This window comes from Microtus ochrogaster, chromosome 21 (genome assembly GCF_000317375.1).
Source record: "Microtus ochrogaster isolate Prairie Vole_2 chromosome 21, MicOch1.0, whole genome shotgun sequence".
Classification (NCBI taxonomy): domain Eukaryota; kingdom Metazoa; phylum Chordata; class Mammalia; order Rodentia; family Cricetidae; genus Microtus; species Microtus ochrogaster.
Window position 1 is genome coordinate 28,186,469 of NC_022022.1, and position 24,878 is coordinate 28,211,346.

The following is a 24,878-nucleotide window of genomic DNA, read 5'->3' on the forward strand; positions in this document are numbered from 1 at the left end:
TGAGTTTCAAACATTAAGAGTTTGAAAATCAGCCTAGTTATCTCATTTGTAAAGAGAGTTTAATGTGGCTTTGTATTCTAAAAGAATACTCATTCCCTCCAATAATGTAATTATAACCATTTCCACACAGAATAAATGAGTCCCTGTAGTTTTCCTTTTCATGAAAACCACCAGAGCTTTTATCAGGACAACTTGCAAGCACAAAGCACAACTGAAATAATTTATCAGTGAACACTTTTGCATTAGTTTCATTATTGCAACAAAATACCTAAGACAGGCAGGTTACTTATGAAGAAAACGAGAGGCTCAAGGTCGAACCTCGACAACACTAGCAGTTTTTACGGTCCACAGTACACTACAGATTTACGTGGTGAGGCATGATGCTCCAGACATTAGGATTGGGTGGGCTTCTACAGCAACAAAACTGATTCATTCATTGATTGGTTTACCGTATGTGTCTGCATGCTTGCGCTATGGAATGTGTGTAGAGGTCAGAAGACAACTTGCTCGGGAGTCAGTTCTCTCACTTTATTTACCATGTGGGTGTTAGGGCTAGAACTCAGGTCATCAGGCTTGGCAACAAGCAGCTTTCCTGGATGAACCATTTGCTGGCCCAGGCCCAGACTTTTATAACAGCTTTTCTGTTTTAGAACTTACCAGGAGACTACCACATACCGTCTGGAGCAATAACCCCAATGACTTATGACTGCCCACTAGTTACACCTGCTACAAAGAGCATCAACACCATGGCAGACTCTACACCGTCCACCACATAGCTTCTCCCCATTAACAGCTCACAACATGTGAGGCAGCGCACTCCTGCTTGCTCCATCTCACCATCCCAGTTTGTCTTATGCTTTCTGTGGCATGAAGGCTTAATTTGGAACAACAGACTAAGTATATGGGAGATGGCCAGACGGTGGTGACGCACACCTTTAATCCCAGCACTCGGGAGGCAGAGGCAGGCGGATCTCTGTGAGCTCGAGGACAGCCTGGACTACAAGAGCTAGTTCCAGAACAGGCTCCAAAGCTACAGCAAAATCCTGTCTCAAAAAACAAAACAACAACAACAAAAAATATGGGAGATTAAGGTAGGTAAGATGGCTTGGTGGGTAAAGATGCTTGCCTCCAAGCCTGAGTTTATCTTGTGACCCACATGGTGAAAAGAGGCAACTAAGTTCTACATGCTGTTCTCTGATCTCTCCATGTGCACTCCATGAAACATACACGCACGCACACACACACAACTGAAATGAGAATAAAGGAGAATAGCAAAGTCAGAACACAATACACAAGAATATGTACTTTGAGGGTCTGTCTAAGGGCTAGAGTCCCAAATGCTGCTGCTAAGTGGCCACAACGAGACAAAGAGCAAGCACACACTTGTGTCTTTCCCCTATCTGTGGAGTTACATAAGACAAAGTACAAAGGAATTCTATTATTTTGTAGAAAAGAAGAACATTATTAAATGGAGTGTCTAGCTGCAAAAGAGCTTCTATGAAAAACTCAGAACTGTCTAGCTCCCTCACGTTTGTTTCAAAAGCAAGCTCTGATAAAGACTTGCCTTCCTACGACTGTCTTTCCAGGTAAATACATCTACGCTGAAACAAAAGGTGAAGACAGAGAGCTTCTCAGATTTGTGTTTACGTGGAGGGACTGCTAGATTCACACAATATCCACAGTTAAGCTAAAGTACAGCAGCCAGATGCCTAGATACTTGAGAAACTGCCTCCAATAGAACATTCTCTCTTCCCATTCCAGATTTATACATATTATGAAGTTCCTGGAAACATAAACAGGATCTCAAGTGTATTCAACAAGGTAAAAAAATAGTGTTTTAGAGTATGTACTAATTAAAAAATGAAACCCTACTTTGTATTTTTATTCAGTGTTCTTGTATCTAAAACAATTTACAATATAAAATTGCAATCTACTTTTATCTTAACTAAAAATGAAAGTGCAGTGGAAAAAGAAATCCAAGCAGAGAACATTTGAATATATATGATGTCACGATTCTTCTGCAATCTTTGTCTAACTCACATTAGGATGCATTTGATTACCTAAACCATGCGACTGCTTTCTGCCTGTTGCTAAGCGAGGAAGACAAAGTTTTTAGGCCAGGAGAAGAACAAAGAAAGAAAAGAAACAAAAGACTTAACTGGGCCTGGAACACTCTTTGGGGTTCCGGCAGTTCTCAATGTTTTGTTTCTTGGTGCAAAGCAACAATGTACCCTGCATGTTATAACTTGCTTATATAAGAATGTTAAGAAAACCTTCAGGCTAAACATATAAAGTTCTTCAATAGAGATCCTTTGTTATGTTGTTCTCAAAGCATTTCTTTAAGTTACAGCATGGTCACATTGTATGAATTAAAAAATATAACTAATATGAAGAAAAAGACTGAAAACTACAGCACTTCTACTTGAGAAACTATAGAATCAAGAAAGAAAAAGAAAATTTACTCAACAGAGATCACATGGGTGCTTACCACCCTTCTAGAAAGCCAGTCAAACAACTGAAGGACAGAGCACCTTTGGTTATAGGTAGTGTTAATAAAGTCTTTACCTAGTGACCACCCTGATTGTCATTGTAGAACCTACATCCAGTAACTGGTGGAAGCAGATGCAGTCACCCACAGCCAAGCATGGGCTGAGCTCCTGGAGTTCAGCTGAAGAGAGGGAGGAGGGATCATATGAATAAGGGAGGTCAAGATCATGATGGGGAAACCACAGACAGCTGACCCGAGCTAGTAGGAGCTCACGGACTATGGACTGACAGCTGAGGAACCTGCATGGGACCCTCTGAATGAGGGTGACAGTATGTGGCTTGATCTGTTGGGCAGCGGCACCAGGACCTATCCCAAGTGCATGAACTGGCTTTTTGGAGCCCATTCCCTATGGTGGGATACATTGCTTAGCCTTAGCCTTGGTATGGGGGAGGGGGGCTTCGCCTTGCTTCAAATTGGTATGCCAGACTTTAAGGGAGGCCTTACCGTCTCTGAGGAGTGGATGGGGGTTGTGAAGTGGGGGTGGGGGAAAGTAGAAGGGGAGGGAGGGAGAACTAGGTTTGGTATGTAAAGTGAAAAGTAAATTTTTTAAATAAAAATATTAAAAAATGGTAAAAAAGGAAAAAATAAAGTATCTTCAGGCTAAGAATAAAAAAGAAAGTCTTTTATCATGCAGAATAGGGCAATAGCGAGTGAAGCTCAGGTTTCTTCCTAGGGTAGCTATGATCACCTTGCATGGAGCAACAACTTATTGCACGCCCAGTATTTGCTCTTATGCTGAGGCCAGATCTTCTCAAAATATGTAAGTCATAATGTCTGCCCTTAAGGTCCTACTAGGGTATCTAGCAAGAATGTATATATTGAAGATGAAACAATCCCTGATCCTTCAAAAGCCTTCATAGAGACCTAGAACAGAAATTTATGACTGAATGAATTGAGTGAGCTTGTTTAGTGGAAAACCACAGTGAGCTCATTTGTGCTAGAAAACCAGGGCTCTATGTGTGGAGGGGTGGGGGCAGATCAGGCAGATCTGAAATTGTAAGCAGGGGCGGGTGAGGAAGGACTCTGCTGGTGATTTTGACCTTGGCATCCTAAACAAAACATGGCCTTACTTTAATATATAATGTGCTTAGACCTTCTTAATGCCGATTTCTATTTGAATAGGGAGTACCATTATTCTCTGAATTACGCACTAAAGATTTTCTTTGATAATGATAGCCTGAATCATTTTTATTACAGATAATGTATGAGATTATTCATAAAACTTTCTGGAGCATTCATCCTCAAATGACGCTCATTGCCATTAAGTGATATAATTAAGAAAACAGATTCGATCTAGGGAACCCATTGGGTCACTTTGAACCTTGGAGCTGCATATCATGAATCTCCTGGACTCCCTAGGAGCCTTTCCTTCTTTCCCAGTTGCTCCCTCAGGTGTAAAATTCTGGCTGTGCAGAGTAGTAAATCAGAGTGAGTGCCACCTGGATTTGCTTACTTAAGTCTCTTCAAAGCTACCCAGATACCTCTCTCCTTTGTTTAAATACCTCCAAGGCTCCTCTCTGTCTTAAGAAAAAAAACAAACAAACCAAGTAATAAGATTCCTTACTTTTTGGAAGGGAAACAAAGCCTTTACTGACGGGGTCCTCAATAACCAGCCACACTTCTGATGCATCTGCATGTGCTAGCTCCATCAAACTTCACCAGTCACATCAATTTGATAATAATTTTTTTTAAATGAATGATTTTTCAATTGTGGTTTAAACTGCATTTCAATTCAGTGTGCTAAATTTCACAGGTTCTATGCATGAAGCAAGTTAGGTATCAATGTTCTGATTGTGTTTGTTGAAACAGCAAAATAAACCAATTATGGAAGTGTCTTAGATAGGAAAAGTTTCTGAAAACTTGTGAGAGAATACGAAAGCAGCAGTATGAAGTCACTTTCATTTCAGAGATAACATGCCAGAGATGCTAAGACTTTAAATGGTTCTTTGGTTAAGAAGTCATTTTCAGGCTAGCATCACTAATCCTCCTGGCCACACAGACCCAGTGAGCATATTCTTCCAGTAGTGGGTACCTATAATTGTCTCATACCTCTATGCCTGTTCATACACCCTGTGATCCAATCTATGAAATCATTACAGAGTCATGGTATCTTCATGAGTGTAACTGTACCGCATACACTGTTAGAACATTTGACAGTTATTACCACAAAAGACAGGAGAAATCCATGGAAATTCATAATATCAAAAGAGGCCACGTTATACTTTCTAAATGAGTGAGACACTTTCATAAAGACTGCTGAACACACAGTCAGGCAACCAGCATAGCCTGCACAAAACCGTTTCAAAAATGCTGGAGATACAAACAAACATGTATAATGCATGGTTTCTGCCTTAATGAACTTATACCTTGTTTACTTATTATAGGATATCTTAGGAGAGCATATGAAATGTATTTTGTTAACTATGTTGTCTAACATATATTTAAAGAAGATATAACAAAAACAAAAATGCACGCATCTCCTAAACTTCTAAAATGATTGATAACACTTTCTGCTGCCAGGACTCTGCAATCTAGGGAGTACTTGCACATTTAATATACCATCACCTCAAAACTCCCTCAGTTGTTTGTGTAGATGACATTTCCACTATTTTACAAAAAAGGACAATGCACATTCTACAGCACAATTCACACTTTCTTAAAGTCAGAGGCTGGAAGTGGGACTCAGTGAAGCTCTCTAACATCAGTGTCAATCTTATCCCCAACATGACCTGTTATTTCTTAAATGGATGACAGACTGTTAGATCTTGGTGCCATCATTACCTTTTCTTATGTGGGAGAGCTCAAGAAAATGACATGTTTCTCAGGGAAATTAGGGAATTCTAGAAATTACATATTAGGGAGAAATTTAATTCTTCAGAATCGGTCATAAAATATATTTGATTTCAGTTTTCCTTCAACATAAAAGCCATCCAGCAGGCTTAGCAGTATAAAGGCTCAGTTTATGTTGAAAAAGTCAGTCTGGAATAAGGCATTAGGGGTCTCATAAATCACTCCATTTAATAACGTGACCTTGCAGGGTCACCCCTTAAAAAGAGCCATTTCTCCACCTTGGGACATTAGCAACCTTTGGATTTTATAAAAAATAACACAGGAGGTTGAGCAATCAATTTGTGGCAAAAATCGGATTATTTTGGAAGAAAGAAATGAAGATAGATCAAGATCCTTAATGGTCCAGTACTGCAGATGCAGACTAAAAGCAGCACACACCCTCACCTTCCAGAGCAACTGTAGGCTGCCTTTTAAGAAGAATGTTTAGGCATACTGAGTGGGAGGGAGAAACGCTCAACACAGCACAGTCACATTACTGCCAAGTCAAAGCTTCACTTTGTTTATAGAAGAGCTTAACGTGACTAATGGAAAATTATAACTTATTTCTGCCATTATTTATCTGAGATGAATAAAACATTTTGATTGCAGAGTATTTATGAAGCATTAACTGAACACATGAATTTTCATTTTATTTGAATCTACTTATATCATGCAAAATAATTATCGTTCACCTGTGGTATTTTCCTTTGTTTAAGGACTACAATATTTTCCAAGATCAAAGATCTAGGAACTAAAGAGTTAACTTTGGAAAACAGTTGCTCATTTTTCATTTTAGAAAATCAAGTTAACAACAGAAAGGTATTTTAATTAACTTTTTAAGGCCAATAAAATAATTCTTTCTTAGCTTCTACCTTGTAATCAGACATAATTAGATTAAATGGTATTCTGGTCATTCCAAATGGGGAGTGCTAACTTTCTCAGAGTGTAGTGATTTTTTTTTTTGAAAAAAGCAATTAAACTGATTGACGTAGTATTTTAGATTAGGTAGTTGGAGACGTTTTTAAAGATCAAGTAACCAAACTGAGTTCTGAATACTGAGAAGCCAGAAACAGGGAATAACAAAGATGAGTAAATACATGGGGAGGTGTAAATAGATATAAGACTTTAGATCAGTGGTTCTCAGCCTGTGGGTCCCCACCCCTTTATCTCCAAAAATATTTATATTACAATTCAGATTCATAACAGTAGCAAAATAGCAGTTAATTAGAAGCAATGAAAATAATTTTATGGCTGGGGGTCACTACAACATGAAGAACAGTATTAAAAGGTTGCAGCGTTGGGAAGGTTGAGAACCACTGATCTAGATGGGGTATTGTAAAAGTCATCATAATGACCTATATTACAGACACCACTAGTGGATGCACCATACAGCCACAGAGCGGATGTCCTTGTTTGTTGGTGTTGGTAATAGGAATGGTTATCCTCTGCTGAGCATGTTGTACTGTCTACCTCACTGTCCTTCCATAACAGCTCACAAAGCTGGCTCTGCTCTTTTACTGTGCTAGGAAGGAGTGTAATGGAAAATCGTTAGCATCACTCAGAGTTAACTATAATGAGGCCAGGATTATGATCCTGACAGTTCAGGACCTATGCTCTTATTTACCACATAATGAATCATAAATCCTTATCAGTAAAATATTTTGAATAGCAAATATACACAGTGCTATTAATGTTCATTATATAGTACATTTACTCTTTAAAAACTTTTACTTTTGTATATTCTATACTGCCTTCCCTATGTATTGTTACTAGGTTTAATCTGTATTTCTAACACCAGATAAGTTGGATTAAGTCTAATTCTTTAGTATTTTCATGATTTAACTTCAAAATTATCAGGAAAACCACACTGAAGTCTATTTTTCCTGGGAATGTTTCATGAGGAAAGAACATGAATTATAAAAAGAGACTTGTTAGAAGAGGGATGGCTTAGTTAGGGTTTCTATTCACCATGACCACAAAACAAAGAAAAATATCTACTTGGGGCTGGCTTTCAGTTCAGAGGTTTAGTCCATTATCACCATGCAGGGAACATGGCCACACGTAACAGACAAAGTACTGGAGAGGTAGCTGATAGTTCTATTTCTGGATCTGTAGACAGCATGAAGAGAGAGTGACACTGGGTCTGCCCTGAGCTTCTGAAACCTCAATGCTCACCCCCTGTAACACACTTCCTCTAATGCCACTCTATGAGCCTGAAGGGTATTTTCATTCAAGTCACTACAAGAGGAAAAGCCTCATTTCTTTACATCATTGTGATGGCTTGTTTTATGTCAACTTGACACAAGCTAAAAGAGGAAGAAACTTTGATTGAAAAAAAAATGCCTTCAGAAGATCAGGCTATAGGCAAGCCTGTAGGGTACTGTCTTAATATGTTGGGGGTGTGGGGCAGCCCATTGTTAGTGGAGTCATCCCATTCTGGGTTCTATAAGAAAGCAGGCTGAGCAAGCCATGGACAGCAGGTCAGTAAGCAGCCCTTTCCATGGCCTCTGCATCAGCTCCTGCCTCCTGGTTCTACCTTTTTTGAGTTCCTGTCCTGTCCTCCTTCAAAGATCAACAGTGATTTGGAAGTGTTAGCCAAATGAACCCTTTCCCCCCCATGTTGTTTTGGTCGCGCTGTTCACCTCACAGTACAAAACACTAAGATAAGCATTAAGAGAAGACTAAGAGGAACTCAAACTGCTAATTCAACAGACACTAAGCTTGGACCATTATAAAGGCTGGTGTAATTCCTGCTGTCTTCTGACATCACACATCCAGTCCACTAGATAAACTATACCAAACATATACATGAGGAAGAATAATTAAAGGAAAAAGAGTAAGGAGAAGGAGACGTGCTGTAGCTATGGTGATCTGAAAGAGCCTGTCGGATAACATTTGGGATTTGAATGAAGGAAGTAGAGCATATAAACTACCCAGGGGAAATACAGTTCATGAAGATAAGGCTGGCAGGAATAAAGACTTAAGAAGTGTTATGTATGTTCCTTGTATCCCTACTCTGTTCCCTTTATCATGATGGGATATTGTATTTTGTTGAAAGCCTTTTTTGGCATCTAATGAAATGATCGTGTGTTTTTTATTTTTCAGTTTGTTTATATGGTGGATTATGTTGACAGATATGTTTTCATATGTTGAACCTTCCCCGCATCTCTGTGATGAAGCTGACTTGATCATGGTGGATGATGGTTCTGATGTGTTCTTGGATTCAGTTTGCCAATATTTTATTTAATATTTTTGCATCAATGGTCATGAGAGAGATTGGTCTATAATTTTCTTAGTAACGTCTTTCTGTGGTTTGGGTATCAGGGTCATTGTAGCCTCATAAAAAGAGTTTGACAACGTTCCTTCTGTTTCTATTGTGTGGAATAATTTGAGGAGTATTGGTATTTATTCTTTAAAAATCTTGTAGAATTCTGAGCTGAAACCATCTAATCCTGGGTTTTTTTTAAAAAATTTTTATTTTTTTGGTTGGGAGACTTTTGATGACTGTTTCTGTTTCTTCAGCAATTATAGGTCTATTTAATTTGCTTATTTGGTCTTGATTTAATTTTGGTAAGTGATATTTATCCAGAAAGTTGTCCATTACCTTTAAGTTTTCCAATTTTGTGGAGTACAGGTTTTCAAAATATGACCTGATGATTCTCTGTATTTCCTCCTGCATTGCTGTTGGGAGAGCAAGCTGGTACAGCCCAGTTGGATGTTAGTGTGGCAATTTCTCAGAAAATTAGGAAACAACCTTCCTCAAGATCCAGTAATACCACTTTTGGGTATATATCCAAAGGCTGCTCAATCGTGCCACAAGAATATGTGCTCAACTATGTTCATAGTAGCTCTGTTTGTCATAGCCAGAACCTGGAAACAACCTAAATGCCCCTCGACCAAAGAATGGATAAGGAAAATGTGGTACATTTACACAATGGAGTACTACACAGCAGAAAAATAATAATGAAAGCTTGAAATTTGCAGGCAAATGGATGGAGCTAGAAAAACATTATTTGGAGTGAGGTAACCCAGATACAGAAAGACAATTATCACATGTACTCACTCATAAGTGGTTTTAAAACATAGACCAAAGAAAACCAGCCAAAAAATCGTAATCCCAGAAAGCCTAGACAACAATGAGGACCCTAAGAGAGACATACATAGATCTAATCTACATGGGAAGTAGAAAAAGACAAGATCTCCTGAGTAAATTGGGAGCATGGGAACCTTGGGAGAGGGTGGAAAGGGAGGGGAGAGGCAGGGAGGAGAGCAGAGAAAAATGTAGAGCTCAATAAAAATTAAAAAAAAAAACGAAGTGTCTGGGGTCTGAAGTATTTAAGGCTTCATAATCTAGAAAGGTTTGGATTTTATTTTGAATTAGATTCATTTGGGGTTATGTTTGGTAGACATCTTAAAAAGATTTCTGTAAGCATGCAAGGGGACAAGAAGGGAAGCAGACACGATGCTGAGTGCTAGAAAGCAGAGTTTTACAGGCTTTTCTACTAGGAGGCTGGAAGACAGCAGTGCTGAGAGGAATGCAGACAGTAGAGGTGCCAGCTCATGAGGCTTCAGAGAAGAAAAAGGATTCTATTAGTAACCAGACTAGAGGCCACTCATGTGGGATTTTGGCAAAAAATTTTGCATGCAGGCGAAATTAAAAAGCGCTGTCCTGGAGAATGGAGAAATGACTCGGTGGTTCGGAGCACCAGCAGCTCTTGCAGAGGACTCAGGTTTGGTTCCCAGCACCCACACAGTGGATCACATCATCTATAACCCCAGCTTTGGTGTATGTGATGACCTCTCCCAGCCTCCTCAGGCACCAGGGATGCACATGGTTCTCTCTCTCCTCTCTCCTCTCTCTCTCTCCCTCTCTCTCTCTCTCTCTCTCTCTCACACACACACACACACACACACACACACACACACACACACACACACACACAGGCAAAACATTCATACACCTAAATTAAAAATACATCTTTGAAAAAAAGTAATGTACTCATTTCTTTCCTAGAGGAGCTCTTGCTCTTTACTGGAAAGACAGGAAAGGGTACCCTTGGGGCAAGACCTCACTCAGGTAATTTGTGAAAGGGTGTGTAGAGATTGAAGCAGGCATGTTGGTTTCTGACAGAAGCATGTAGAAAGGTTTCAATTTCTTTAAATCAAGAGAGGAGAGGAAGTAGTGAAAGTCTGAAGAGAGATAGTGGAAAACAGTTATATAACTAAATTGCACGGACAATCTAGGTAAAACAGTTATTACTAAGGACTCATTTCCTTAAACAAAAATCCACTTAATGATAAAGATGGAGGAAACTTTAGTTTAGTTAGATCAGTTATTTTAGAGTGAACAAAAATTAAGACATAAATTCCTTTTATAATTGATAGATTTGAGAAGAGGAAAAATGCGTGGAAATAATGAATTTGTTTAAAAGTCCAAGTGAAAAAATAATACTAAGAATGTCACTTGTGTGTTGGAATCCTCCCACCGAGTAATATGTTAGGTACATTGTCCACTGTTCCTTTAGTACTGACAATTTGCTCTATAAAACCACACAAATATATGTGAACCCTCCACTATATAGAAGAGGCTCAAAAGCCTACTTGCTGTCCTCAGAGTAGCACAGTTCTTTCTATGAATGGGCAAACAGGAGGCTATTACTGCAGTTTTCTGAGTTGGTCTTATTTTAAAAGACTCTTGGTGAAACTGCCGACAATCACATCTTCTCCAGCGCTATACTGAACGTGTACTGCTTTGTATCTAGTAGATTTTCAGTATATCTATTGACTCCAACACTAAAGCCTAATAAGGAGGCTCCTGCGGGCCCAGTGCTGACAGGTAGCAGACACTGTGAAAGGAGAACTGAGTGGATGAAAAGGAAGGAACGAACACAGGCAGGAATTGAGCTGTTGATGGCATAAATGGACTCAGTGCTGACAGATACTCAAACCCTAGCAAATGCAATGGGAAATTTCTAAGAAAACATTGCATGCACAGATGAACAATAAGGGCTCACACACCAGGGCAAGGGAGAGGAAGCAAAAGGAAGGGGTCAGAATTAGCCAGCAATTTAAGATTCTCAAATAACCGGGAGGAGTGTAAGAGTAAAGCTTTTACTGCTTCACTTAGTGCCAGTCTTTAATCCCCTCCTGACCCACTTTTACTCAGCCCTCCAGAGGGGCATTGTTTGTCTGCTGGAGTATTAGCTTTTAAGGAGATTAGTTCCAGGAAAAGTTAAAAAAAAAATACATATAGTGACCCTGATACAAGGCATTAGATTGTATTCTGTGCCCAAACCACCTGTTTCAAAAGATACAAGCCACTCACAATCCAACATTCTGTATCTTTTCAGAATTATAAATAGAATTAGGAATTACTGTGTAATAAAAAAATGCTTTTAGATGTGAGAAATATTTGAAAATCTTTAGAAATATCTATATGCCTTATAGTTTTAACCAATGGGAAGCTGAGTCTTTTCATTCACATGTAATATATAAGAAATGAAAATTACATTCCCTTTATAATATTGGATATAAATCAGTATTAAATCATTAACTGAGGATTATAATGCAATAAAAATGCAAAAGCAATAAAAAACACATAGAAATTCCTAAATCTTAACACAAATTTTCTTAGACGTTTGACTTAATCTTTTCTTATAATAATATATTATATATTATCATACAATAATAACATACCACAAATTATATTATATATTGGAACAATTATATACTACACATTATAATATATAACAATGTAATTATTTAATCATTATGTAGCATTATTGTTATGTAATAATAATTCTTACTATTATTTTGGTGTTTTTGAGGCAGGGTTTCTCTTCTGCATAGCCCTGGTTGTCCTGAAACTCACTCTATAGACCAGGCTGGCCTGCTTCTTACTCCCTAGTGCTGTGATTAAAGGCATATGCCACCAAGCCTGGCTGAGAATTGACCTATTCTCAGCCCTTTAGAAAAATCATTTATAAACTTCACAGATGTACAAATTAGTTTTTTCTCAGCCTTGCTAGTTATGACTCTTTTTATAACAACAACAACAACAACAACAAGAAAACCTAGTAAAACTCTTTGTAGCTATGCTGAAATGAAATTCAGTTAGTTTATCTTACTATCCATGTAAATAAAAAGAATATAATTATTCAATCATAAAGAAGAAATTACATTTTGCAACAGAATAATTCTACTCCAAAGATGCTCATTCATGATGAACAGAGGACAAAAATGGTCCCCACATTTCTATAAATTTCTCACAGCTTATAATTAGATGATGTTTTCTCTAGAATTTAATGCAGTGTTGTTATTGAAATCATGTTTTTCACTAGTCCTAAGAATCATGAATTTCAGATAATGTTTACAAAGAGCATATCATAATTTAGTAGATTAGACTTGTAGTTCATAATATTGTACATACCAAAAAACTTTAATATAAGTTTCCTTAGATAAATGCATATTGTTTCAGATGTGCTTCCTGATGTAGCTGTTTTTTTTTTTTTATATCTTATTTGGTAATAATAACAATGATGAGTCGCCTGTCAAATATCTTTGGAAAGCTCTTCTAAGTATCTAAGTATCTCTAGATAATACCAAAACATACCAAAATATGCTGTTAAACATTTTTATACATCTACACACATCTTAAGCTGGTGTAAATCATACACACTGATGATGATGCGAAACTGAGGTATCTAATAATCAGCTTAAGAAACAGAACATTACTAATCCTTTTGCAGTTCTATGTGTCTTTTTCTTTCACTTCCCTGCCATTGAAGAACCACCATCTTGAATTTGTGCTTACCAATATACTGACTTTTGTAAACTTTTGCTGTATCTTTAATAATATTAATATCTAGCTTTGGTTATAAATCTTAAATTAACGCAATTATAAGGGTATTTTTTGCAACTCAAATTTCTCAGTCAAATATGTTCACAAGTTCTATCTATGTTGATATATGAAGTGAAACTTTATTCTCACCACTGTTTTACTGTAGATTAATATTTACCCATCCTTTGTGACAATCATTTGGAAACTCAAAAAACACTTTTTATAATTTGAAAATTTAAAATTCAGGTTTTTAGACATCTTGGAGTAAAGTTTAATGCAATTTTACCTTTCTGTGTTTGTGCTTTCTTGTGCAGTTTACCTGCGTACAGGTGTGTTGGTGTGTGGAGGTTGAAAGTGGGATGTCATCTCCTTTGCTTCTCCACTTTGTCGTTTTGAGACAGGATCTCTGACCTAACCTGCCCCAGCAAGCCCCAGGAACCTGCCTGTGTCTGTGACCCCCATCAATGGAATCATAAGCGTGTGGCACCATCACTCGGCATTTACATGGGTAATAAGGATTTAAACTCAGATGTTAATGTTTATATCATAAGTCTTTGCCCTCTGAGTCCTCTCCCTGACTTCATAATTTAATCTTTCTTTAATGACTCTAACCATAGTTATATTGTTCATAAACAATATGATATTATAACAAAGTGGACACAGAGGTATATCTGCTAATTTTTATGAGGTTCGGTATATTCAGACTGCTTGATATAGTTTTCTGTGTCCACTCTCATACTGGGCTTAAAAGCAAGTGCTTTTTTGCTGCTTTTTGTGTTTATTCTAAAAATCTCTACTCTTAATTTCCCTTTTGTAGGCCTGGAGAACAGCCCATGAAATTTGAGAGTAATAGCAAGAAAAGAAAAATAGACTATGATTGATAGATGGCATGGGAGTTTCTTGGAGAGATGTGGACGACCATGTGAAATAATACACTACTACTGAAGAACAAAAGTTTGGCGCTTACTGCTGGCTCAAGTGTTCATTAGCTATTTGACCTTGTCAAGTACTAATTTTCAGAGTATTTGCTTTACCTCTGTAATGTAAATAAAAACCCTTCCATAGGAATATTGTGAGAAATAAATAGGATCATAGCACAGTCCCTGGAAACCCACCAACTTTCAGTAAACATTAGTTCCTTTCATATCCAGTCCTTTCTCACTAGAGGGTGGAAATTTTCCAGTTGTTTTCAGACACCAGAGGCATATAATTTGTGGTAGTTCATAGATACATTCTTATCATTGTAGACATATGGTAATGTTCAAAAAGTTGAGATATTATTGTATCTTTCAAAATTATAGAAAACACTTCCTTATAAGTGTTATGAAATAGGACTGCTATGGTATAAAAACTCAGTATTCAAATTAAGAAACATAAAGGATGAGAAGAAAGAAAAATAAATAAAAAGTGAAATATGAGAACTGTGGTAGAGAGCCAATGAAAAGTTGGCTACTGAACAGTAGTATTCTTGGAGGGAAACCAGAATAAATGCAATGAAAACTTTATTCAAAGATATCAATAGTTTCTAAGGAAGGAAACATTCTTAGATTAAAAATGGGTATGAACTGTATTGGGCGAGGGAGAATACTTTTAGGCACAATGATCAAAAAGATACTATTGCCCTAAATGCGATGTCCCTATCAGATCCATCCCCTTAGGGCTCGGAACCCTGAAGAAGAGGCGGTGGAAAGAGTGTCCTTTGTGTATACAGCATGGCTACTGGTATAGTGTTGTTATGAGATGCCTGAGTGTGTCAATGAGTGGGTCTCTGCATCTACATGTTGTTTGTGCCTTTTCTTGAGCATTTTCTTGTGCTAGTTTTGTCCTATCTTGATGCACTAGTTTTAATCTTCTTATTATATTACATTGTACTATGTTTTGTCATTATCCCTTAGAAGCCTGACTATTTCGAATGAGAGACAGGAAGTGGGTAGAGCCAGATGGGAGAGTTGGAGAGGAGGGAATAGAGGTGGGGAAACATGACCAAGATACATTATGTGAGGAAAAACAAACAAAAGCTATTTTCAATAAAAGGGAAAAAAAGAAAATAAAGAAGTCTTAAAAAAACAATGACATCAAGTAAAATTACATAATGATATGTTTCTGTAGAGGCATAAAAAAGGACTTTCATTTTAGTGGCTAATTTCTCTTGCTTACAGTTTCTACTATGAGCAAGGCACGGATGACTTGGAGTCACAATGATATGGCATAGCTACTATCCTCAGGATCTCCAAGTGTAGCTAAGCAGTAATAGCTAGAGACAGGCAGTCAGTACATCCTAGATAGAGTAACCTAAATCCTATGAAACACACAAGGAACCACAACATCACCTAGGAGAGCATGCCAACAGATATAAAGACAGAGTGTGGCCAAACAGGCTGCAGAAGAGTGGTAAATGCTACAGAGGCACAGGCAGAAAAAAACTGAAAAGTGTCCAGAGAACTTGATTGGTACACCGGGAAGAGGAGGTGGTGGAGGGCAGGGAGGACCCTGGTAAGCTTAGTTTTAGCAGACAATGTAGAGGTAGACACAGTGATGGGTTCTACTTTCAAAAACAAAGCTTTGAAGCTGAGAAAAAAGGGCAGGTTTAAAATGAAGAGGTTTGATGTGACATTCCCCTCTGTATGCTGTGAATATGTTTTTATAACTATTGGTTAATAAAGAAGCTGCTTTCAGCCAATGGCTCAACAGAAGATAGCCAGGCTGGAAGAGGTATATATAGAGAGAGTAGGTAGAGTCAGGGAGAAGCCATATAGCCATCACTGCAGGAGACAGATGCCGTATGGAACCTTACCAGTAGGCCACAACCACATAGCAAAACAAAGATTAATAGAAATGGGTTAATTTAATATATAAGAGCTAGTCAATAAGAAACGTGAGCTAATAGGCCAAACAGTGCTATAATAACACAGTTTCTGTGTGATTATTTCAGGTCTGGGCAGCTGGGAAATGAACAAGCAGCCTCCGTCTACAGAGGTTTATGTTGAAGTTCTAAGGATGGCAATGGGATTGGGCTGTGATCCTATTGTAAAAAACTTCTTTAGAATTCCTTAAAGAGTTTTTTACTAGCAAAACTCTCTGAACTTTACTTCAATTAGTTACACATTCCCCAAGATGAAACATAGGAGGGGTGAAAAGTGAAAGTCAAAAAAAAGGTTGAAGTAGTGGTAAGAACACAGGAACAACAGATCATTTGCCATATGTGTGTGTGTGTGTATGCGAGTGTGTGTAAGGGCTGTGGAGTACTGAGGTCTGTGAATCTATGATGAACTAGCCTCCTACTGCTTACCAACAATGCACACAAGCTCTTCTTTCCCCAGATTCTCTTCAATCCAACTTTAAATCCAAATCAGTTCTTCTGAGGCCAAGGAAGTAGAGCTTTCTTTCCATAAGGAACAAGTCACCATAGTGTGAAACTTCTTGGAAGCCAATTCTTCATGCTCAGAAACAATTATAAACCACCCTGCATGTATATCTGATCCTACATTCCCTTAGCCAGTTCCAAAAAAATAGTCACTTATAAACACATTTTTTTAAAAAAAAGTTTGCCAAATTATTTTTAAAAGATATTTATCGGGCTGGAGAGATGGCTCAGTGGTTAAGAGCATTGCCTGCTCTTCCAAAGGTCCTGAGTTCAATTCCCGGCAACCACATGGTGGCTCACAACCATCTGTAATGAGGTCTGGTGCCCTCTTCTGGCCTGCAGACATACACACAGACAGAATATTGTATACATAATAAATAATTAAATATTAAAAAAAAGATATTTATCAGTATATGTGGGTTACCACCTAAATCTGTGGCTCTGAACAAAAAGGCCATGAATTTGTGACCTTCACACCATAGCTCATAAATAGAAATGGGAGCAAAAAAAGCAATCAATGTAGTAAATCTCAGGCAAACAAACAACAAATACAATGAATGAAAACGAGACAGACATGTTGAATGTTCTCCCCGGCTCCTCAAAGATTTAGATGCTTAAGTTACCACCACCATCACTGATAACAAGTTAGTGAGCTGGACACAGAAGCAAGAACACATCTCTGTTATGATATAAGCATGATACAGAAGCAGGAAGAGCAGGGGTCTAAACAAGCTTTGGCTAAGTAGAGAGTCTGAGGCCAGCCTGGGCAACATCATAAGACTGACTCAAAAAAAAAAAAAAAAAGAGAGAGAGAGAGAGAGAGAGAGAGAGAGAGAGAGAGAGAGAGAGAGAAAAGAAAAAAAGAAAAAAAGGATGGTAATAGAATAGCCATGTCAAGCAGTCACAACCAAGATTGTTGTGATCTCAACTTTGGCCATGATCACAGATTCCGGAACAGCCGTCAGCATTTTTCTGTTGATGGTGGCAAGAACTGAACTATGAAGTCTGGACAAGTGAAGGGAGTCAGGTGATGAGCTGCATGTGCTATCTATTCCTGAAAGGGTGCTTGGAGACAACACTTTAATGACTTAGCATGACTAGCTTTGAGCCACTGAACAGATGCACCAAGATGTGAAAACAACTGCCAGGAACGTGTAAAGAAGCTTGTGCTGAAGAGCAGCAGGAAAGTAAGAGAAGTCCTATATACTCTGTGGTATATAGGTCTATACCACAGATTAGATACAAACAGCACTTGGGGACTCTCTTAAATTAAAGGTTGTACCCATAGCATATCATATAGGAATAGGAATTGAAAGCCAGAGAGAAGCTCTCCTGTTTGAAGATGAACTGCATCACCATGGACTTTCCTAACACATCCCAGCTCGTCTCTACTTTTGCAGTTTTTCTTGAGAACCCATGGGGTATGCTTATCAAAAGGGATGTGCTTATCATAAGGCTAACAAAAACTACATGTTAAGAGAACTCACATCCCGACAGAAAAAAATGGTAATTTAATGCATAGTCTACCTTTCCTTTTCATGGAATTTAATTAAAGTGCACAGCATTTACTGATTAGGAAAGCCATTTGTGATAAGTTAGTATTTATGGAAAAGAAATGATCCTAATCTCACAGACCCACAAGAAAGTACCCCAGCAGAGCAGAAAGTGAGTCAACATATACTCCATGTGGAACCTGACTGAACTGAACACACTGGCTGTTTGTAGGGGTGTTTTTATTATGAGATTTAATTTTATTGATTATACACAAATTTTCTGTACTTAAAGAAAAATAAAAGATTGTTCCAGCAGGTTGAGACAACTGATATTTATACCATCTGTCTTCAGATCTGTGCTCCATGTCATTTGCTCTGGAGTTCCATCTGAGTTAGCAATTATCACAAAGCGTGATTCAGCAGCGGTACCATGTAGGTGGCTCACGAGATGGACATGAATCTTGTGAGATTATTTATTAGTTGGAGTTTCTGGGCAACATCAAATTTTGTGTGTTTGTACACACATGCATTTTAAAAACACATACACTCAAATGTCTGTCTCTGAGTAGTGTTTGATTTACTTAGATAATACATTGTTAAAAACTGACCCTTTTTGTTGTTTTTAAAAAATTGGGAGGTGGGTGGAATGATAGTGCTTCTGAAGATTTTAATAGTTTATTCCTGTGAAGAATACCAAGAAAGTATGTCTTTGGTCACTGCTAAATATGACATATACCATTTTATATTTCCTTGTTCTAAAGAGTCTTTTGTAAGAGGAGACTATATAATAAGAAACTATGGATCCCAAAACAGAAAACAGAACATTTTAGGAGGGAAACAGTGGCAAAAAAAAATGAGTTGAAATGTTAATTTCTGATAAGGCCATGGCAAAATGATTTCACAACACACTAATGAAAACTAGGTTCTACAGAGATGGAACAGTTGGTGCACAGAAAAGTAGAGGATCAAAATATGAAACAATGTTAGCAAAGAAGACTCTGACAGCTGTTACCAAAGTAGAAAGCTATCAAAAATGTATAATTCCATCAACAATGCAAAGAGAATAAGTGCCTGAATTAGTGAAAGTGAGCTGTAGGCGTGCTTGTGTGCATAAGTGTGTAGGAGTGTGTGTGTGTATACATGTGTATATACAAGTATCTAGCCAGAGGAGAAAAGGGAACAATCTCTTTAGGGTATGGGGAAATTTTCTTATTTAGTTTTATCCTGATGCTACCAGCAGGATTATAGGACTAATGTTTCTAGAAGACCCAAAGAATAAAACATTTCACTTATGTATACACATATAAACTCTGTTTTGAGCATAGACAGAGATACACTGTTAAATACCAATTGTGCTTCACTCCCAAGAGTAGCTGGGTTATATAAACTGGAACAGCTGGAAAGAAATCTGGAAAGTTGGGTGGGTAGAGAGGGAATGGTGGATATAGAAGGAGGTAGGGTGTCTGAATATGGTCAAAATACATGGTACGAAACCTGGAATAATAAAGATACAAAAAAAATGTCCACAACATTAGTGAAATCATTCATGTATTACATTTTCGATTTTGACTACATTCATCAAAACTGTTAATCGAGCTGGAGAAATGCTCAGGCATAAGGACACGAGTTCAAGTCCCCAGTATCCACATAAAAGCCAGGCATGGGAGGAGGCTCATGCCTGTAACCCTAGTGCAGTAGGGGGAGACAGGAGGATCTGAAGTGTTTGCCAGGTTAAGTGAGAAACCTATCTCAAATGTAAATAAAAAAAATATGACTGAAGAGACAACCCAATGTCAACTTCTGGCCTTTGCACATGTCTGCATTGATAAGTATACTTGCACACACATACACATGAGAGCATGCGCACACACATACACACACAAGCATGTGCACAAGCAAGTTTTTTAAAGTTAAAAAGCTATTCGAAAGAGAAATACATTTAAACCTTGGGAATTAAAAACAGTCCATAAATAAGTCTTGGATGGACAAAATAATCAAAACCAAATGACATACTTTTAAGAAATGAAGAGTAATAAGAGCAATACATTAAAGTATGAGACACAGTAAAGCATGTTTCGCAAAGTCCGGAAACTTTACTAGGAATGCACTCATTGGGAAGCAATAAAGACAGAAAAGTAAATGATTTAAACATTCATTCTAATAAATAACCAATAATATACATGAAAGAAAACAGCATAAAAGCAGAAATAAAGCACAGAAAAAGGAAACACTGGAGAAATAGTTAGAAAACCCCAACTCTAACTTTGGAAATGCAAAACACTCCCATAAATATCAACGTGGTAAGATTTGCTGGTAAATGTCTGTTTTTAAATGTTGATGTTTAACAGAGTCATTAAAGATCTGTGTAACTTGGGATAAAGTACTCTTAAGATAATAATCTCTCTCCTCTCCTTCCCCCAACCTGTGTGTGTGTGTGTAAGTGGATGTTTATAGAATTTATGGTTTATAGCAATTTTAACTTCAGAGAATGGAGAAAAACATGTAAAACTTGACCATTTAATGAATCAACTTCTAGTCCCTCTGTCTCCCATGATCAGCACCCCAAACCACAGAATCACACCTCATCACCTGATCCAATTTAAATGAAGGTTCACTCTGTGATATGCATTCTGTGGGACTGGATAAGATATACACCCACTATTACAGTATCATGCAGAGGGCTTTTCAATCTTAAATCTCCCAAATTCTTTGTTTCTTACTTCCCCATTAACCAGGAAGCAACCGATTTTCTCATTGTCTTGACGTTTGCCTTTTCTATCTATAATGTTACACAGTGAAGATTTGTTTACAATGTGCTGTTTCAAGGAGATGGCTAAGAAATTATTATTGAGGTACTGAGAAGTGGATTGAACTAGAAAAAAAAAAATCCAGAGTGAGGTAATCCAGACCCAGAAAATCAAACACTGTATGTACTCACTCATAAGTGGACACTAGATGTAAAGCAAAGGACAACCAGACTACAATCGAGAGCTCCATAGAAGGTAGGTAACAAGAAGGACCCTAAGCAGATTCATGGATCGCCCTGGGAAGGGAAAATAGATGAGATCTCCTGGGTAAACTGTGGTGGGCGTGCAGTAGAGGGAAGGGGATGGGATGAGGGAATGAGATGGTGGAGTTGGGGAATGAAAGAGATATCTTGATAGAGGGACTCATTATGAAGTTAGGGAGAGACCTGGTGCTAGGGAAATTCCCAGGAATCCACAAGGATGACTCCAGCTAAGACTCCTAGCAATAGTGAAGAGGGTACCTGAACTGGTCTTCCAATAAAATCAGATTGGTGAATACCCTGTCATTATAGAGTCTTTATCGCCGTAAATAATAGAAGCAGATACAAAGATCCACAGCCAAGAACCAGGCCGAGCTCCAGAAGTCCAGTCAAAGAGAGGGAAGATGGATTATATGAGCAAGGGCGCAAAAGAATCAAGATCATGACTGGGAGATACTCAGAGACAGCTGACCTAAGCTTGTGGGAATTAGATTCTAGACCAACAGCTGGGGAGCTTGCATAAGATGAACTAGGCACTCTGTGGGCGACACTTATGTAGCTTGGTCTGTTTGACGGGCCTCTGGCAGTGGGATCAGGATCTATCCCTGGTGCATGAGGTGGCCTTTTGGAGCCCATTCCCTATGGTGGGATGCCTTGCTCAGCCTTGACACAGGGAGGAGGGGCTTGGTCCTGCCTTTACCCTTTTAAGGAGAGCATGGGAGATGGACAGGGTGGGGGGGGGAGCGGGAGAGGAATGGAGGGAGGAGGAACTAAAGTTGGTATGTAAAATGAATAAAAAGTTTAAAATTAAAAATAATTATTGTACAGATCAACATGCATTTATATACTTTATGAGATGCTACTTTTGTTCATATTTCTCAAGATCTCTACAGTATCAGCAAATACATATTTCATTTTTCTGACATAGAAGAAAAACAGCTCATCTCATTTCATACTAAATTAACTCACAAACATACTTTTCCAGGAATATAACATATACTCTCAAATTCTTTCATAATAGACCTAATCCTATTAAAACTAAAAATATCTGAGCTATGTATTTCCAGGAGTCAAGTTTTAAAACCTTATAATTAATGGGCACACCCCGCTTAGTGAGTTCTTAATCCTGCTTCAAAGGAGCACAGCAGAGCCCTGTCAGGGTGGGCGCCATGCTCTGCTCACATGATGTATGCAGAGAAAGAAACACCCAGAAACCTAGTAAGCCTTGAGGGCTTGTGGATAAAGAGGCTGGACTTTGGCTGGAGCAGACAGGCAAAGGAACCGAATTCTGTGGTGTGGATAATGCTGAGGCACAAGCTAGCCACTGTGAAGGGCAGCCCCTTAGTTACGCACGGGTTAAGAACAGTAGGTTGGTAGGAAAGGTAAATATGGAAATAAAAATTTAAATTTAGAATCAAAGTCAAACTTATTTGTAATACAGTTAATTTCAGTTCATACAAAAATGTTACAACAAATTTCGTTTTAGTCTTTTTTTCTTTTCTTTTTTTTTATTAAAAATTTCCACCTCCTCCCATTTCCCTCCCCCGTCCCCCCCTCCACCCAGGTCTAGGAAGGTGAGCATCCAAACAGACTATGCTCCCCACAAAGCCAGTACATGCAGTAGAATCAAAACCCACTGATTTTGGGTTTTCAGTCAGCTCCCATTGTCAGCCACATTCAGAGAGTCCGGTTTGATCACATGCCCGATCAGTCGTTTTAGTCTTAAAGAAAATCTCAATCACAGTACTTCAGCTGTAAATATTTTAGCACGTGTCCCTGACATAAAAAGCCTTTTGTCTAACATCATAATGCATGGTAGCACATCAAACAAAATTAATAATGATTTTTTTTAAACACTGTGACCAGAGACAGGAAACTCTCACAGAGACTTCCTGTTAAAAATACAGAAATCTGCAGGTATGTGCCTTTATAAATTGTTTAGGTTAGGGATATCTCAAATCCAACTAATTGGAACTGGCCAATCAGAGGAGGGTTAGAAATTCGATAACAGTTACAAAGGCCAGAATGTGGCAAAATATAGAATACATCAGTTATACTCTTACGCTTTTCAAATATGCATGTACGCCCATTTCCCCAAATCCCAATTTTGTTACTGTAAGTATTAACACTGCAGATTTGATCCTATCACTGTGTCACAGGTATTACATCACAGAAACCACAGCTTTTCATGTTCACTAAAAGCAGTTGTGTTACCTCTGCAAGTTTCAACATAGCTAGCACAACTTAAGGAGGTGACATCTCAGCTTTCTTCCAGCATTAACTTTCCACAAGTCTAGAAACTGCTACTTCAATGTACAGCATTTTACTGAAGAGCCATAGGGGATAACAGGTCATACAGTCCAGGCTCATTTTCAGGGCAGAAAAACCATGTTTAATATAACACTTGTACCTTCATAATATGGTTTTGAACTAAAAACAAGTCACTGAGAAGTCATATAGCCTTTAAGATGTTATAGCTTAAAGGTCTTGATATGTTGGGCATATAACTTAGTTTTTATCTTTTAGTTACTGACTATAGTTGATTGCATGGACTGTGGTCTAATAATCTGATCCTGATGTCTAGATTTCTCTGTACCTCATGGCTTGTTGATTTTCCTAGCCTGTTCCCTAGACATTAAGGCTTTTGGTTTCCTTTACAGAAAATTGAGGTGAATTAAAAGAATTCAGACTGTGATTCCCCATGATACTTTAGGATATTTTATATTTGTCCAGGAAATTTGATCAACATCTGCTCTATACCACACAAAATACAAAAGAGACAGTTTACAGTTTAACAGCAGAATATACATTTTTGTCTTACTTACTGTTCTAGGGCTATGAAGACACATCATGACCAAGACAGCTTATAAGAGAAAGCATTTCAATGGGGACTTGCTTACAGCCTCAGAGTGTTAGCCCATGACATCATGTTGGAGAGCGTGGAAGCAAGTTGGGCCTGATAGTGGAACAGTAGCTGAACGTTTACATCTATCTGATCCACAAGCATAAGGTGTGGGGGAGTGAGGAAAGGAAGGAGGGAGAGTCTAGGCCTGGCACAGTCTTTTTGAACCCCAAAGCCCGCTCCCCAGTGACACACCTCCTCTAACAAGGCCACATCTCCTTTAACAATTAGCTCCTGATCCTTCCTAAATAGGAATCAAACATTCAAGTATCAGCCTACAGGGGCCATTCTCTCTGCTGCTTTGTGCTTTCAGGATGTGAGCTCTCAGCATCCAGCTCCAGCTACCATGTCTGCCTGACTGCCGCCTGCCATGCCAGTATGGATTCTAACCCCCTAGAACTGTAAGCCCAAATAAACGCTTCTAAATGCTGCCCTGGTCATGGTGCTTACCACAGCAACAGAAAAGCCAACCAAGATGCTATGCCAACTGCTATGCCAACCTGCCTTCTCTGCATTCTTCTCCAACTGAAATACTGTCAGTAACCTCATTGGTTGTATAATTAATTTGCAATTGCTGTAGGAAAATCCTTCAGCCAGTAGCCTTTAAGCTACCTGCCCACTTGGGCATGGCCTCTTATAACATAAATGCCGATGTAACTCTTTCTTTCGGCTGTTGGATTTCCCGTCTGATCAGAGGACTGTGATCTCTGAGTCTACCCCTAAATAAAAAACCTTTATTATACTCAATTCTGAGCTAGTGTGGGATTTTTTTTAGCGTCCCTCTTCATGCAATACTAGCATTTTATTCAATTTTTTGTTTCTCAAGGAAAGCACTAAAGTGCTGAATGAAAGTTACATTACATATCATCTTAATGTGAAACAGATTTGTTAATTA

At 38.3% G+C, this 24,878-nt stretch overlaps 1 protein-coding gene and 1 long non-coding RNA gene across 4 annotated transcripts in view; one reads left to right on the forward strand and one right to left on the reverse strand.

Annotated features, from left to right (window-relative positions):
• The window catches only part of LOC106144035, a 56,102-nt gene extending 40,228 nt beyond the window's left edge, over window positions 1-15,874 (forward strand). For both annotated transcript variants that reach the window (XR_001229147.2, XR_003377843.1), the window contains 2 exons: window positions 13,532-13,725; window positions 14,035-15,874. This is a non-coding gene — a long non-coding RNA (uncharacterized LOC106144035). The remainder of the gene's footprint in view (window positions 1-13,531; window positions 13,726-14,034) is intronic.
• Window positions 1-24,878, reverse strand: part of Gstcd (glutathione S-transferase C-terminal domain containing) — a 75,013-nt gene that overhangs the window by 12,392 nt on the left and 37,743 nt on the right. The gene's annotated exons all lie outside the window — the stretch shown is intronic.